The sequence below is a fragment of the Staurois parvus genome, unplaced genomic scaffold (assembly GCF_062004578.1).
Source record: "Staurois parvus isolate SC_StPar_1 unplaced genomic scaffold, SC_StPar_1.0 ptg000292l, whole genome shotgun sequence".
NCBI classification, from domain to species: domain Eukaryota; kingdom Metazoa; phylum Chordata; class Amphibia; order Anura; family Ranidae; genus Staurois; species Staurois parvus.
This window is the reverse complement of record NW_028318088.1, coordinates 4730049-4744059: the sequence shown is the minus strand read 5'-3', so window position 1 is coordinate 4744059 and position 14011 is coordinate 4730049. Positions and strand designations below refer to the sequence as shown.

Below are 14011 nucleotides of genomic sequence, written 5' to 3'. Positions count from 1 at the left end.
GAGAAAAAAGACAAATCACTAAGACCCTGCATCGATTATCGTGAATTAAACAAAGTCACGATTAAAAATCGCTACCCTTTGCCCCTGGTCCCAGAGCTATTTCAGAGCCTGAAGTCTGCGGCCGTATTTACTAAATTGGATCTGAGGGGGGCCTATAACCTGGTCCGCATAAGGGAGGGGGACGAGTGGAAGACGGCATTCCGTACCCGGTTTGGGCACTTTGAATACCTGGTCATGCCATTTGGGCTGTGCAATGCCCCAGCCACATTTCAGCATTTCATGAACGATGTGTTCAGGGATTACCTCGACATTTTTGTAATCGTATACCTAGATGACATACTGATCTTTTCACCCTCGTTGAAGGATCATAGGATACACGTGGCAAAAGTATTAAGGAGGTTGCGCCAGCATGGGTTGTATGCCAAGGCTGACAAGTGCAGCTTTGAGCAGTCTAGCATCACGTTTTTGGGTCTGATTATCTCCACCACGGGGGTCGCGATGGACCCTCAGAAGGTCTCTGCAATTTTGGACTGGCCTGCGCCCACGGATAAAAAGGGTGTACAGCGTTTTGTTGGGTTCGCAAATTTCTATCGGAAATTCATTAGGAACTTCTCGGGTCTGGTCTCCCCCATAACTCAATTAACCAAGCTTGGAACCCGTTTCCAATGGACACCGGAGGCCCAGGGAGCTTTTGAGGCCCTGAAGAAACTGTTTACTACGGCACCCATTCTGGGCCATCCAGATGCTTCCCTGCCATACATCTTGGAAGTAGATGCATCAGAGAATGCAGTGGGCTCCATCCTGTCCCAGCGGAGAGTCACCAAAGAACTCCTACATCCAGTAGCGTTCTTTTTCAGGAAGCTTACTCCAGCCGAGAAGAATTATGATATTGGCGATCGTGAATTGTTGGCCATCAAGACGGCATTAGAAGAATGGAGGTACTTGTTGGAAGGTGCCACACACCCTATTCTGATCTTCACCGACCATAAGAACCTCGAGTACCTGAGAACTGCCAAGCGGTTACGCCCACGACAGGCAAGATGGGCACTGTTTTTCTCCAGGTTCACATTTCATATTACTTACAGACCAGGGTCCAAGAACACGAAGCCCAACGCGCTGTCACGCATGTTCGAGGACCCCAAGGAAGAACCAACTCCCGATACCATTCTGTCCTCAGGGAACTTCTTGGCCCTCCAGACAGACCTACGGTCAAAGCTGATGGACGCATCCACGGCTATGTCAACCCTTTCTGGGGTGTCCCTCCAGAACAAAGGGGGACTCCTATGGAAGGAGGGGTTGATCGTGGTGCCTGAAGAGGTCCGAACCCAGGTTTTGGGACACTGTCATGACCACCCGATGGCGGGACACTTTGGTCCAGCAAAGACCCTGGAGCTTCTTTAACGTTCTTTTTGGTGGCCGAACATGGCAAGGGACTGCAAACGTTATGTGAATTCCTGCACTCTCTGCCAAAGGAACAAACCTTCAAGGAGCAAGGCTTGGGGACTGCTGCGACCTCTGCCGATCCCCGAACGACCATGGCAGAGGATCGCAATGGACTTTATAGTCGAGCTCCCTCCGTCCCAAGGCCACACCGCCATCCTCGTGGTCATCGATCGACTATCTAAGATGGCCCACTTCTTGCCATTGAAGAATACCCTGTCAGCATCCGAAACTGCACGAGTTTTTATCCAGGAAGTTGTAAGACTACATGGAGTCCCAGAAGACATTGTATCCGACCGAGGGGTTCAATTTACGTCTAAATTTTGGAGAGCCCTATGCAAGGCATTGGATATCAAGTTATCCCTCTCCTCCGCATTCCACCCGCAGACCAACGGACAAACAGAGAGGACTAACCAGACCCTGGAGCAATACCTGCGTTGTTACACATCCTTCCTACAGGATAACTGGCTATCGCTCTTACCCTTGGCAGAATTTGCCTATAATAACACTAACCATTCAGCAACGGGGCAATCCCCGTTTTTTTCGAACTACGGATTTCATCCTGTCTTTCTCCCTGATCTGGTCTCGGAATGCCCAGTTCCAGCAACACAAGACGCACTTGCATTTTTCTCCTCCAACAACAAACTACTGCAGGAGGCCATCGTGAGGGCCCAGGAGGATAACAAGAAGGCGTTTGATAAGAAACGAAGGGGGGACCTGGTGCTGCAGCCTGGGGATAAGGTCTGGTTGGCAACGACAAATTTGAAAATGTTGTGTCCGTCAAGAAAATTAGGACCAAAGTTTGTAGGCCCTTTATGTGTGAAGCGAATGATCAACGAAGTGGCATATGAGCTCATCCTCCCTGAGACGTTCAAGATCCACCCAGTGTTCCACGTATCCCTGTTGAAACCAGTTGTCCCTGACCCTTTTCCAGATCGAGAGTCCAGACCTCCGGAGGCCATAACTATCGAAGAGCAAGAGGAATTTGAGGTAGAAGCAATCCTGAAGTGCCGAAGGAGCGGGGGTCAGACCCAGTTCCTAATTAAATGGAAGGGTTATGGTCCGGAGGACAACTCCTGGGAACCTACCCAACATGTCCATGCACCTAGGCTTGTCCGGGAGTTTCTTCGTGATCACCCGTGGTGGAGAGATCGGGTGGGCACCCGGAGGTTGCCCGTAGGGGGGGGCAATGTCAGGGATCCCCGCGGCGCTGGTCCCGGCGCAGGCGCAGTGCGCCGCTCTCTGCAGGGACGCGGGCACCAGTTCCTGGCCGACCGCGGCATTCAGGCTTGCGCATGCGCAGTAGGAACCGCGGTCGCGCGCTGGGCACCAATGACAGCGCAGGGCGCGATATTTAAACGGCCCTGAGCTGTCATTCAGTGCCTTCTGGTCTCTTCTGCATACCTGTACCTGTGATCCTGTTTCCTGTAAGTTGCTGACCCGGATTGGACCTGACCCTTGCTGTATTCTCCTACTCTGACCCCTGGCTTGCCTGACCTCTCTCCTGGATGCCCCTTACTAGATCTGACCTCCTGTTGCTGACCTGGCGTGTGACCCGACTATTCTCTGCCCGCTGCTTCGTACCACACCGACCCCCACTGTTACCGACCCGGCTTGTCTGACCTTGCATGTGCTCATCCATCCATCCATCCATCCCACCGGGGTCTCCCAACCTCCTCACATCAGGCTCTTCCCCGTGGGAGCCCCTGGCGAATACCCCTACCACTGACAGGCGTACTCAGGAGCCACGACCTGGTCTCAGGGTACTCCAAGTCCATCCCCACCATCAGGGGCTCTGGTGAACAAGTACCCTGGGGCTTAGACTCCGTGCCCTGGGAGCGCCTAATCAGTGGAGCGCTAGTGGTACCGCCAGGCGGTCCCTTACATTACCTATGGTGAGCTGTGCAAACATCTGAAAAAAATTGCAGATTAGACATGCAGGTGTCCTGAATATCCACTTACACTGCATACCTCCTGTTGGAATACAGTGTTCATGTATTTTGTGCAACAGCTAACATCTATGTTCAGTAGACATATATTCTTCAACCAATAGATGGCAGTGTTAATAGGCTTTTAATAGGTTTGTAGCTGCACCTATGGTACTGTGAATTCTGTTTTTTCACTGTAAAAAAAAAAAAAAAAGTTTGTTTGCAGTGAAAAAGCACATGTGGAATGTGCAGTGTCTGTTCTGTACGGCTGTATACAGAATTTCTAACACCTCCCAACTGTTTAATGTGAGAGAGAGGGACTCCTTGCCACCAAAAATGGCAATTGACAGTCTTGGCACACATTGTTCTTCATTCCAACATCCTTAATATAAAAGAAAAATCAGACAAACCTTCTCATGCAAACAATACTTTCTTATGCACACACATAGATTATAGGCAAAACATGCCAGCAACGCAGCTAATTTAATTATGTTTCTAAGGTTAAACTTTAAATAAAGTACAAATTTTAAAGGTTACTTTAAGCAACTACTTTTATTACATCACATAACTATATCTTTTGTTTTATATATAACATGCTTATTTCATGCAGGCTATACATAGATGTCAACTAAAGCACTGTTTGGAAAAATGACAGATGACTTGCTACCTGATATCTTCGCACATGATAGTGTGACATTTCCGTAGCATGCTGCTGCGTGAGTTTTTGAAACCCTAAGAAAGCCAAGGAAGTTTTCTTGTGTGACTAACTTCTCTGTTGTTAAAAGGCTAAATCCACCTTTTACAAAAAAATTATAAATGCACATATATTTGCTGGGAAAAAAATTGCATTTTTTTTTATTATTATTGGTTTTTTTTTTTCTTTAGCAAATCAGCCTGCAAAGCAATGCAAATGTAATCAGTGGATCATGGGTGTATTACGGGGCTCCTGCAGACTCTTCTTCCAGCTCCTTGTCCGTACTGTGGTAGGGGCTTTCAATTACAGAGCTGGAATAAGTGTCAATGTACTACAAATGTGGTAATCACCGCACACTTGTTCCATTGAGAACTACAAGTCCAACTGCTGCAGTGGTGGATAGGATCTGTAGTTCAGTCATTCCCAGATTTCCGCAGTCGCACTCTGTAAATTTCAAAAGCGACTGTGAGGGAGAAGAACCCCTGCAAGCTGTACCATGTTGCTTTACACCACATGCTCCAAAGGTTGGAGGTAACCCTATAACGACTTTTTTTGTTTTTTGCAATTAAAGCAGAACTCCACCCAAAAGGGGAAGTTTCGCTTTAAGGACTGCTCCCCCACTCCCCATTAAGGATTGGCACCTTTGGGGGATGGGTACCCGAATTTGACAGGTACCCACTCCCACAGTCCATTTGCCTAGGCGATCGGAAGCGGAAGGTGTCCTCCCTCCCTGTAGTCTTTTGGGACACATGACAGGTCCCAGAAGACTACAGGACCATTCACGAAGCGCAGCACTACTCGCACATGTGCAGTGGGTACCCGGCTGTGAAGCCGCAATCTATCACAACCAGGTGCCCACAGTGAAGATGCCAGCCTCCTGGAATACAGGACGGCCGGTAAAACAGCAGGGGATACACTGCGGAACCAAGGGACAGATAAGTGGCTGTTTTTTAAAAGTCAGCAGCTACAGTTTTTGTAGCTGCTGACTTATTTTTTGGCAGCGTGAGTGGAACTCCGCTTTAAGTTGTTCACATTCTTTTTTACCACATCAGTGCCGCTGATCTCCTTTCAACCACATCCTGCCTCTACATGCATTTACTCCAGTGTCTGCTACACATCATTTCTCTGGATAGGCTTCCTAATACCGACAACAGTTAACCATACCTGTGCACAGGGGCGGACTGACAACTCATGGGGGCCCCGGGCAATAGGGGATCATGGGGCCCCTGTGTCCTTGCCCAAACTCCAAAAAGCCTATGGAAAAGGTACCAGGGGCATCTCATGGGGCCCTATACTGACCCAGGGCCCTCGGGCAGTGCCCCAGTTTCCAAATGGTAAGTCTGCCCCTGCCTGTGTGTCTAAAAACCCGCTTGTGGTATCAACCAAAAAAAGCATATGACAGGGGGACAAGTCAGGAGCACAACAGCAAGACAAGGACCTTCATGACAGGATCAACAGGTAATCTTTTAATAAAAGCAGATGCTTTAAAAATATTGTAAAACCTTTTACCAGTAATGTAAAGAATCATGGTAAAATGTATAGGCTGGGAATAGTTCAGTCCTCTTCTGTTCATGCATGCATGGCAGTTCACATAACTCTAGACAGGGAGAAACACAGGTCTTGCAGATCATATGACAGGGCAGGCTAGCAGAAAGACTCACTGGCCTTATGTAGTGTAATAAAATGTTGTTGACAAAACATCTAAAAATTCCACTCAATTTATAGAAAAAAGTATCTAGATGTTATGGAGGGACCCACTTGAGAAGCTATTACCAATGGAATCCTCATTGCCCAGGTAGGTACGATCTTTCATCTCCCACTTATAAGTCTTACTTCTCTCAAGCAGGTCTCTACCAAACGTAGTGCTACTGAACTGTCCAGCTACAAACCTCACCCCTGGCCATAGTGAACTAGCCTCCTGAATGCAAAAGGACTTCGCTGAGTCACTGACGCATACTGCTTTCTTCCATTACATATACAGTTGTGCTCAAAAGTTTACATACCCTGGCAGAAATTGTGAAATTTTGGCATGGATATTGAAAATATAACTGATCATGCCAAAAAATGCTCTTATATTGAAGGATGATGATCATATGAAGCCATTTTTTATCAAATAGTTGTTTTGGCTCCTTTTTAACTCATAATAACAGAAATCACCCAAATGGCCATGATCAAAAGTTTACATACCCTGGAATGTTTGGCCCTGGTACAGACACACAAGGTGACACACATGGGTTAAAATGCCAATTAGAGGTTAATGTTCCACATCTGTGGCTTTTTAAATTGCAATTAGTGTCAGTGTATAAATAGTCAATGAGTTTGTTAGCTCTTACGTGGAAGCACTGACTAGGCTAGATACTGAGCCATGGGGATCAGAAAAGAACTGTCAAAAGTCCTGTGTAACAAGGTAATGGAACTTTATAAAGATGGAAAAGAACATAAAAAGATGTCCAAAGCCTTGAATATGCCAATCAGTACTGTTAAATCACCTATTAGGAAGTGGAAACTTTGGGGATCTCTTGATACCTAGCCAAGGTCAGGTAGACCAAGAAAGATTGCAGCCATAACTGCAGCTGCTGACTTTTAATACAAGTGTACAATCCAAACGCACACGTTCCTGCGTTAAAAATGGCTGTGTGTATCAGTGGGTGCTGAAGCGACCATCGGCTGGAACCGAACAGAATCAGCAAGGGAGAATATCACCAGCACACCAAGGATCACCAATATGGGTCCAAAAGTTTTAGCTGGATCACATACAGTTGTGACCAAAATTATTCAACCCCCAATGCTGTAAAGGGGTTTAGGGACTATAGTGTACATTTGGAATTGTATTCAGAATCAAATCCTACAAGGACGTTGTAACTACCCAAATGCAACTAAAATGACATCAATTGTTTATGTAATACAGTAGTAAATGGTTCTTATGTGGTTTCTTCATTGCCACAATTATTCAACCCCTTAAAGACTACCACTCTGAAGAACAGAGGTTCATACAGGTGCTTTCCATCAGGTATTGAAAACACCTGTGGATGTCACCGAGCAGCAATCAAGCATAATAAGCACCAATTAGGCAGCTTTAAAATGACTGTGATACTCAGCTCCTTCTAGACATTTACTGGTGTGGTTACAAACATGGTGAAGGCAAGAGAATGGTCCAGGAAGACAAGAGAAGAGGTGATTTCTCTTCACAGGAAGGGCAATGGCTATAAGAAGATTGCAAAGATGTTAAACATACCAAGAGACACCTTAGGAAGCATCATTCGCAAATTCAAGGCAAAGGGCACTGTTGAAACGCTACCTGGTCGTGGCAGAAAGAAGATGCTGACTTCGACTGCTGTGCGCTACCTGAAGCGTAGAGTGGAGAGAAGTCCCCGTGTGACTGCTGAGGAACTGAGAAAAGATTTGTCAGATGTGGGTACAGAAGTTTCAGCCCAGACAATAAGACGCACACTGCGTAATGAAGGCCTCCGTGCCAGAACTCCCAGGCGTACCCCCTTGCTGTCTCCAAAGAATAAGAAGAGTCGACTGCAGTATGCCAAAAGCCATGTGGACAAACCACAAAAGTTGTGGGATAGTGTTCTGTGGACTGATGAAACAAAATTAGAACTGTTTGGGCCCATGGATCAACGCTATGTTTGGAGGAGGAAGAACAAGGCCTATGATGAAAAGAACACCTTGCCTACTGTGAAGCATGGTGGAGGGTCAATCATGCTTTGGGGCTGTTTTGCTTCTGCAGGTACAGGGAAGCTTCAGCGTGTGCAAGGTACCATGAATTCTCTTCAGTACCAGGAGATATTGGATGGAAACGTGATGCAGTCCGTCACACACCTGAGGCTTGGGAGACGTTGGACCTTTCAACAGGACAATGATCCCAAGCATACCTCCAAGTCCACTAGAGCATGGTTGCAGAGGAAAGGCTGGAACATTTTGGAGTGGCCATCGCAGTCACCAGACTTAAATCCGATTGAGAACCTCTGGTGGGACTTAAAGAAAGCAGTTGCAGTGCGCAAGCCTAAGAATGTGACTGAACTGGAGGCCTTTGCCCATGAAGAATGGGCGAAGATACCCGTAGATCGCTGCAAGACACTTGTGTCAAGCTATGCTTCACGTTTAAAAGCTGTTATAACTGTAAAAGGATGCTGTACTAAGTACTAAGATTGAATGTCACTTGGGGGTTGAATAAAACTGATAATGCTGTGAGCACAGAAAAGACATTTGTGGTTATTTCATTATAACTGTTATGTTATATTTGTCTGACCTACAAGTGCCTCTTTAATGTAAATGTAAGCAAGATGACTGAATGATCAAAAGCAATGTCAAACTGGCCAAAACACTCAATTTCAGTGGGGGTTGAATAATTTTGGTCACAACTGTAGTTACAGCAAGGCAATGTTTCGGAGTCTTGAAGGACCCCTTCATTAGACATGTGACATCACATGTCTGATGAAGGGGTCCTGTGAGACTCCGAAACGTTGCCTTGTTGTAACTATGGGATCGTTCATTAGAACTTTTGGACCCATATTGGTGATCCTTGTTGTGCTGGTGACATTCTCCCTTGCTGACTTTTAATAAACACAAAACTGACTGGAACTCCGCTTTAACAATAAACTTGCAATGTACTGTTGTGTAACAGTGTGCTTGCCTTATGCTAGGCTGCATGGTCACCACATGTACTCTTAACCTGCTCATGCCTGGACTTGGAGGAGGTTCCTCTAAGCCTACTCAATTTGTTTGTTTTTTTTTGCCTCCATTCTGGCTCCTTCCCTGGAAATGAGAGCATCCTCTCAAGATCTTTCTGGCATTGTCACAGAAGTCTCTGCTTCCTGTACAGGTTCTTCTTCAATCATTGAGTGCAGCTCCATGACAGACACCTGTTTCGGGGTCAACATCAATGCTTGCAAACAACAACAATGCTTGCAGGGTTTCTGCAGATGTCATGTAGTTCTTCTTCTGGGATCCTCTCAGTGGTGGTTTTGGCCAGGAGTTACATGTGGACCCTTCAGACTAGCTCTTTGAGGCGATCTCCACAGCAATATGCTGTCTGCTATAGCTCAACACTGGTGGCAAGACCCCATGGGGAAACTCAACTTTGGGAGGGCTTATGGAAGGCACCCTACAACCAAGCATCAATGGTTGCTCCAAAGATGAAAGCTCAGTTCTCATGGCAGTTTACCCATAGTGTGACTTCATACGGGAACTGCAAACAGACTTGGCACACCAGCCCCAACAGTCCCTTCATGCCTTTATTGTAGTATGCAAGGTCCCCTTTGTATAGAAGTGGAGCCCAAGATGGTAGAATATTCACACAGGATGAATGCGATTTTGCTACACATTGCTGGCTCTCATGGTCTGTCTCTAGCTTGCTTTTAATTCTACTCAACAGTGGGTGAATCTCATCCTTTACTCCCCTGCTAACCAATGAGCTCCCAGTATCCTGTTTGTGATGCCAAGTGTTGTTTAACAGTGGTCTGCCTCACACTGAGCTGCATGTTCACCACATGTACTCCTAACCATTTCATGCCTCAACTTGGAAGTAGTTCCTCTTAGCACAATGAGATTCTGGACCCAAAAACAGATAAAAATTATTAGGTAAATGAGGGCAGAGAGATGAGAGCAGAGTTGAAGAGCAGCCCATACCCTTAGGGAGTTGTCAGAGTCATACATCCCATACCCCAGGGATATGAGTAGTTCCATAGTCCTGCACCTCTCCTACCTTGTTCCAGGGGCAGATCCAGCATATGGGCTCTTAAAGATTACATCTTTGCTGCCTGGGCAGTTACACTGCTAACCATGACCAAACGACTAACAGAGAGAGGCGGACTTTTACCCAACTATTTATACACGGCCCTACTTCCCAGGATACCTCACACTGGAAAGTATCAGGGCTGACATTAACTCGAAGTGGCCTTATAATAACTGCTGTCTTACATATGGGAACCTCTAGCAGCTCCCAAAGTACCTGCACTAAGTGGATAGCCTGTCCACCTAGCAACACTAGGAGTATTGGTTCAAATCCCAACCACAACACTACCTGCCTGGCGTTTGCAAGTTCTCCGTGTCTGCATGGGCACTCTGGTTTCCTCTCACACTCCAAAGACATGCTGGTAGGTTAACTGCCTCCTGTCTAACTTGGTCCTAGTATGTGTATGAATGAATGTGAGTTAGGGACCTTAGATTCTAAGCTCCTTAAGGGCAGGGTCTGATGTTAATGCACAATATACATGTAAAGCACGTAAATTGACGGTGCTATTTACTGTATGTACCTGTAAAAATAAAATATATAAATACGATTCTTCTCCCCCTGCTGCATGGCTGCTCAGCGGGCCCCGTATGGAGTTTGTTATCCCTGACTGGACTTAGAGCATCACTACATGGCAAGTGACGTGTTATGGATGGCTTAAGGATCTCTTTTCACCTGAATAGCTGGATTTTGGAATACAGCAGTAGCTGACTGGCTGGACTCCGAACCATGGACTGTGTACAGTGAACCCTATGTAGTTCTCTAGGTCAATCAGCTGCACCAACAATCTATGCAGGCTGGATTGGAGGCACATTTTGAGGTTGCAGTTTAGGTACCGACACCAGTTTACCAGCTGTATATAGCTCCACTAGCTACACTATGTACACTCAGGTCAGCCGCTATCAGGGATAACACTGCTGGACATTAGTTATTTTTTATATATACAGTATATCATCATGGACTGTTACATTTCTACTGCCACACTACCAGCCTGGAATAATATATATCAGCAGTGCTAGTGATCCACTAACCACACATCCTGTATCATCGCTTGAATATATGTATTGTTTACTACAGCCCATCCATCCATTTGGGACCACGGGTTACAGTGCATCCAGCTATACAGCAAATTCTATGTACTGCATGCCTTATATTCTTGGATTGTCTTCACACGGTTTTCAATGAACTACAGGGGTTTTTATTCATAGATGCTCATAGCTTAGGGTCTAATTGAGACCTATGCTGTCAGTTTCTCTAGGACCAGCAGCATTGGTCTTTAGCTCATCTGGGTTGACTCCATGTGGTTATAGGGAAGAGTACCATTAGGGGGTATTTAAACTTTGGTGGGTTTTTCAGCTCCTCCAGAGTTGGGGGGTTTCAGTGGGTGTTTTCCTTTGGGAGGGGGCCAGGTGGGGTCTTTCCTGGGGGTTGGAGCATAAGTAGTAGGGAAAGTGGTTTGGGTTAGGGGTGGTTTTCATCTTGGGGGGATCGGGGTGGTTCAGGGGGTGGTGGGTTTGGGTCACAGACTCTTGATGCTTTTAATATTTATCTCTTTTTCTAATAAATTTCTATGAGTAGTAGCCAAATGGATGTGTATGCCTATTTACTTCTCTTTGTATGTCTCCACTGTACCACAAGTCTCCTAGGGAGAAGCACCTGTCAACTGGGAAGGAGCCAGCCCAGCGTGCGGCCTGAAAGCAGCTGCAACCCATTAAGCTACAGGAAAGGGCAGTGTGAGTACCTCAAAACTCCCTGAGCTAAAGAAGGGAGAGGGCGGTCAGGTGCAATACCCAACTAGTCTTGTTAACCCTTAATAAAAACAACCTCAAAGACTGTTCTACTGACTGAGAAATAGTATGGAAAATGCGTGTTGCTTGGCTGCGCAGAGCTTACGGAGGACCCAAAAATCCAGTGGCAGTACATTATATCGCATGTGATTCACACAGGAGCTTCACCGCATTCCTGTGCAAATTACATGCGATTTGTGTGTGGTGCGATTGGAGTCATACATTTTGTATGACTCTAATCGCACCAAAAAGGTGCAGGACCTTTTTTTTTTTTTTTTTGGTCCGCGCTAGAATCGGATCGCATGGGTATTCATACCTGGGATCCGATTCTGCACATCACACCGCATTTTGCGGATCGCTTTAACTTAACATACACACCCACAGCAGTGCACTTTAAACATTTATTATACTTTATATTGTGCAACATATCTATCTTTTTTTACATATTGGTTATTTTTTTGTTTTTGTCTTTATTATTAATTTTTTTTTCCAGATGACTTCCAGTATGGGTTGACTCCAGTTCTGTTGGTTGGCCATCCTTTTGGGCATCCGGCACGGGATATATATGGTTGGTTTTGTGGGGGATCTCCCCCTTTTCCCACGGCCAGCCATTAGCCCCGGACCATGTGTGAGAATTTCTTCCCCGCATGTTTTTCCTGGGACAGTTTCCAGTGCCGGTGGCGTCCCGTGACTGCCGTTGCACGTCGCGGTCTGCCGCGCATTCGCCCATTTCTGGGACGCATTGCAGGTGCGGACGTGACGTCTCTACACCATTTCCATCATGGCGGGGGTTGGTGGTGGAGGCCGGGGATTTTTCCCTCATGGACGCCGGGGTGGCAATATAGGGACGCCCTCTGGTGTCTTTGGCTGCTTTAGTCACCACTCCAGACCTGGGACACAGTTGCACTAATTCATTCCCCAATTATCAAACCATCCATATATAGCTCTATTTAATGAGCATCCATTTTACATTTGTCTCTCAGTCTTCTGATTCACAGGCTGTTTGTGCATCAGTCTGATCATTCGGTGAGCATTACATTTTGCGTTTATGTATCTGCTATAAAGCAAACAGTCATTGGCTGCTTCAGCCACCATGCTAGATTTGGGACACAGGTGCACTTATTAATTTCCCATTACCAAACCACCCACACACAGCCCTATTTAATAAGCATCCATCTTACATTTGTCTCTTGGTCTTCTGACTCACAGGCTGTTTGTGCTTCACTCTGATGATTTGGTGAGCATTACCTTTGTTTTTATGTGTTTGCTATTAAGCAAGTAGTTGCATCCATGGATGACTACTTTAGACCATATACAGTGGGGCAAAAAAGTATTTAGTCAGCCACCAATTGTGCAAGTTCTAGGTATGGTGTTCTTTGGATGCAACTCAGCATTCTCTCTCCTCCAAACACGACGAGTTGTGTTTCTACTAAACAGTTCTATTTTGGTTTCATCTGACCATATGACATTCTCCCAATCCTCTTCTGGATCATCCAAATGCCCTCTAGCAAACTTCAGATGGGCTCTGACATGTACTGCCTTAAGCAGGGGGACACGTCTGGCACTGTAGGATCTGAGTCCCTGGCGGTGTAGTGTGTTACTGATGGTAGCCTATGTTACGCTGGTCCCAGCTCTCTGCAGGTCATTCACTAGGTCCCCCCGTGTGTTCCTGGGATTTTTGCTCACCATTCTTGTGATCATTTTGACCCCACGGGGTTAGATCTTGCGTGGAGCCCCAGATCGAGGGAGATTATCAGTGGTCTTGTATGTCTTCCATTTTCTAATTATTGCTCCCACAGTTGATTTGTTCACACCAAGCTGCTTGCCTATTGCAGATTCAGTCTTCCCAGCCTGGTGCAGGCCTACAATTTTGTTTCTGGTGTCCTTCGACAGCTCTTTGGTCTTCACTATAGTGGAGTTTGGAGTGTGACTGTTTGAGGTTGTGGACAGGTGTCTTTTATACTGATAACAAGTTCAAACAGGTGCCATTGATACAGGTAATGAGTGCAGGACAGAGGAGCCTCTTAAAGAAGAAGGTACAGGTCTGTGAGAGCCAGAAATCTTGCTTGTTTGTAGGTGACCAAATACTTATTTTCCACCATAATTTGAAAATAAATTCTTTTCAAATCAGCCAATGTGATTGTCTGGATTTTTTTTCTCATTTTGTCTCTCATAGTTGAGGTCTACCTATGATGCCAATTACAGGCCTCTCTCATCTTTTTAAGTGGGAGAACGTGCACAATTGGTGGCTGACTAAATACTTTTTTGCCCCACTGTATGGCTTGCTCTGATTTCATTCTTAGTTTACTACTTTGGACATACTACTTTGGTTAAATCTCTCCATGGCCTCATGGTTTGACTTGCCTTATCTATAGCCAATTACTTGGATGTAATTTATATCAATGGTGGCTCACCATCTCTT

The 14011-nt window shown here is 45.9% G+C and overlaps 1 long non-coding RNA gene across 1 annotated transcript in view; it reads right to left on the bottom strand.

Moving 5' to 3' along the window:
* The window catches only part of LOC149458182 (uncharacterized), a 60568-nt gene extending 50706 nt beyond the window's left edge, over positions 1-9862 (bottom strand). Inside the window, exon 1 of the long non-coding RNA XR_016313494.1 lies at positions 9776-9862. This is a non-coding gene — a long non-coding RNA (uncharacterized LOC149458182). The remainder of the gene's footprint in view (positions 1-9775) is intronic.
* Positions 9863-14011: the final 4149 nt, after the last annotated feature.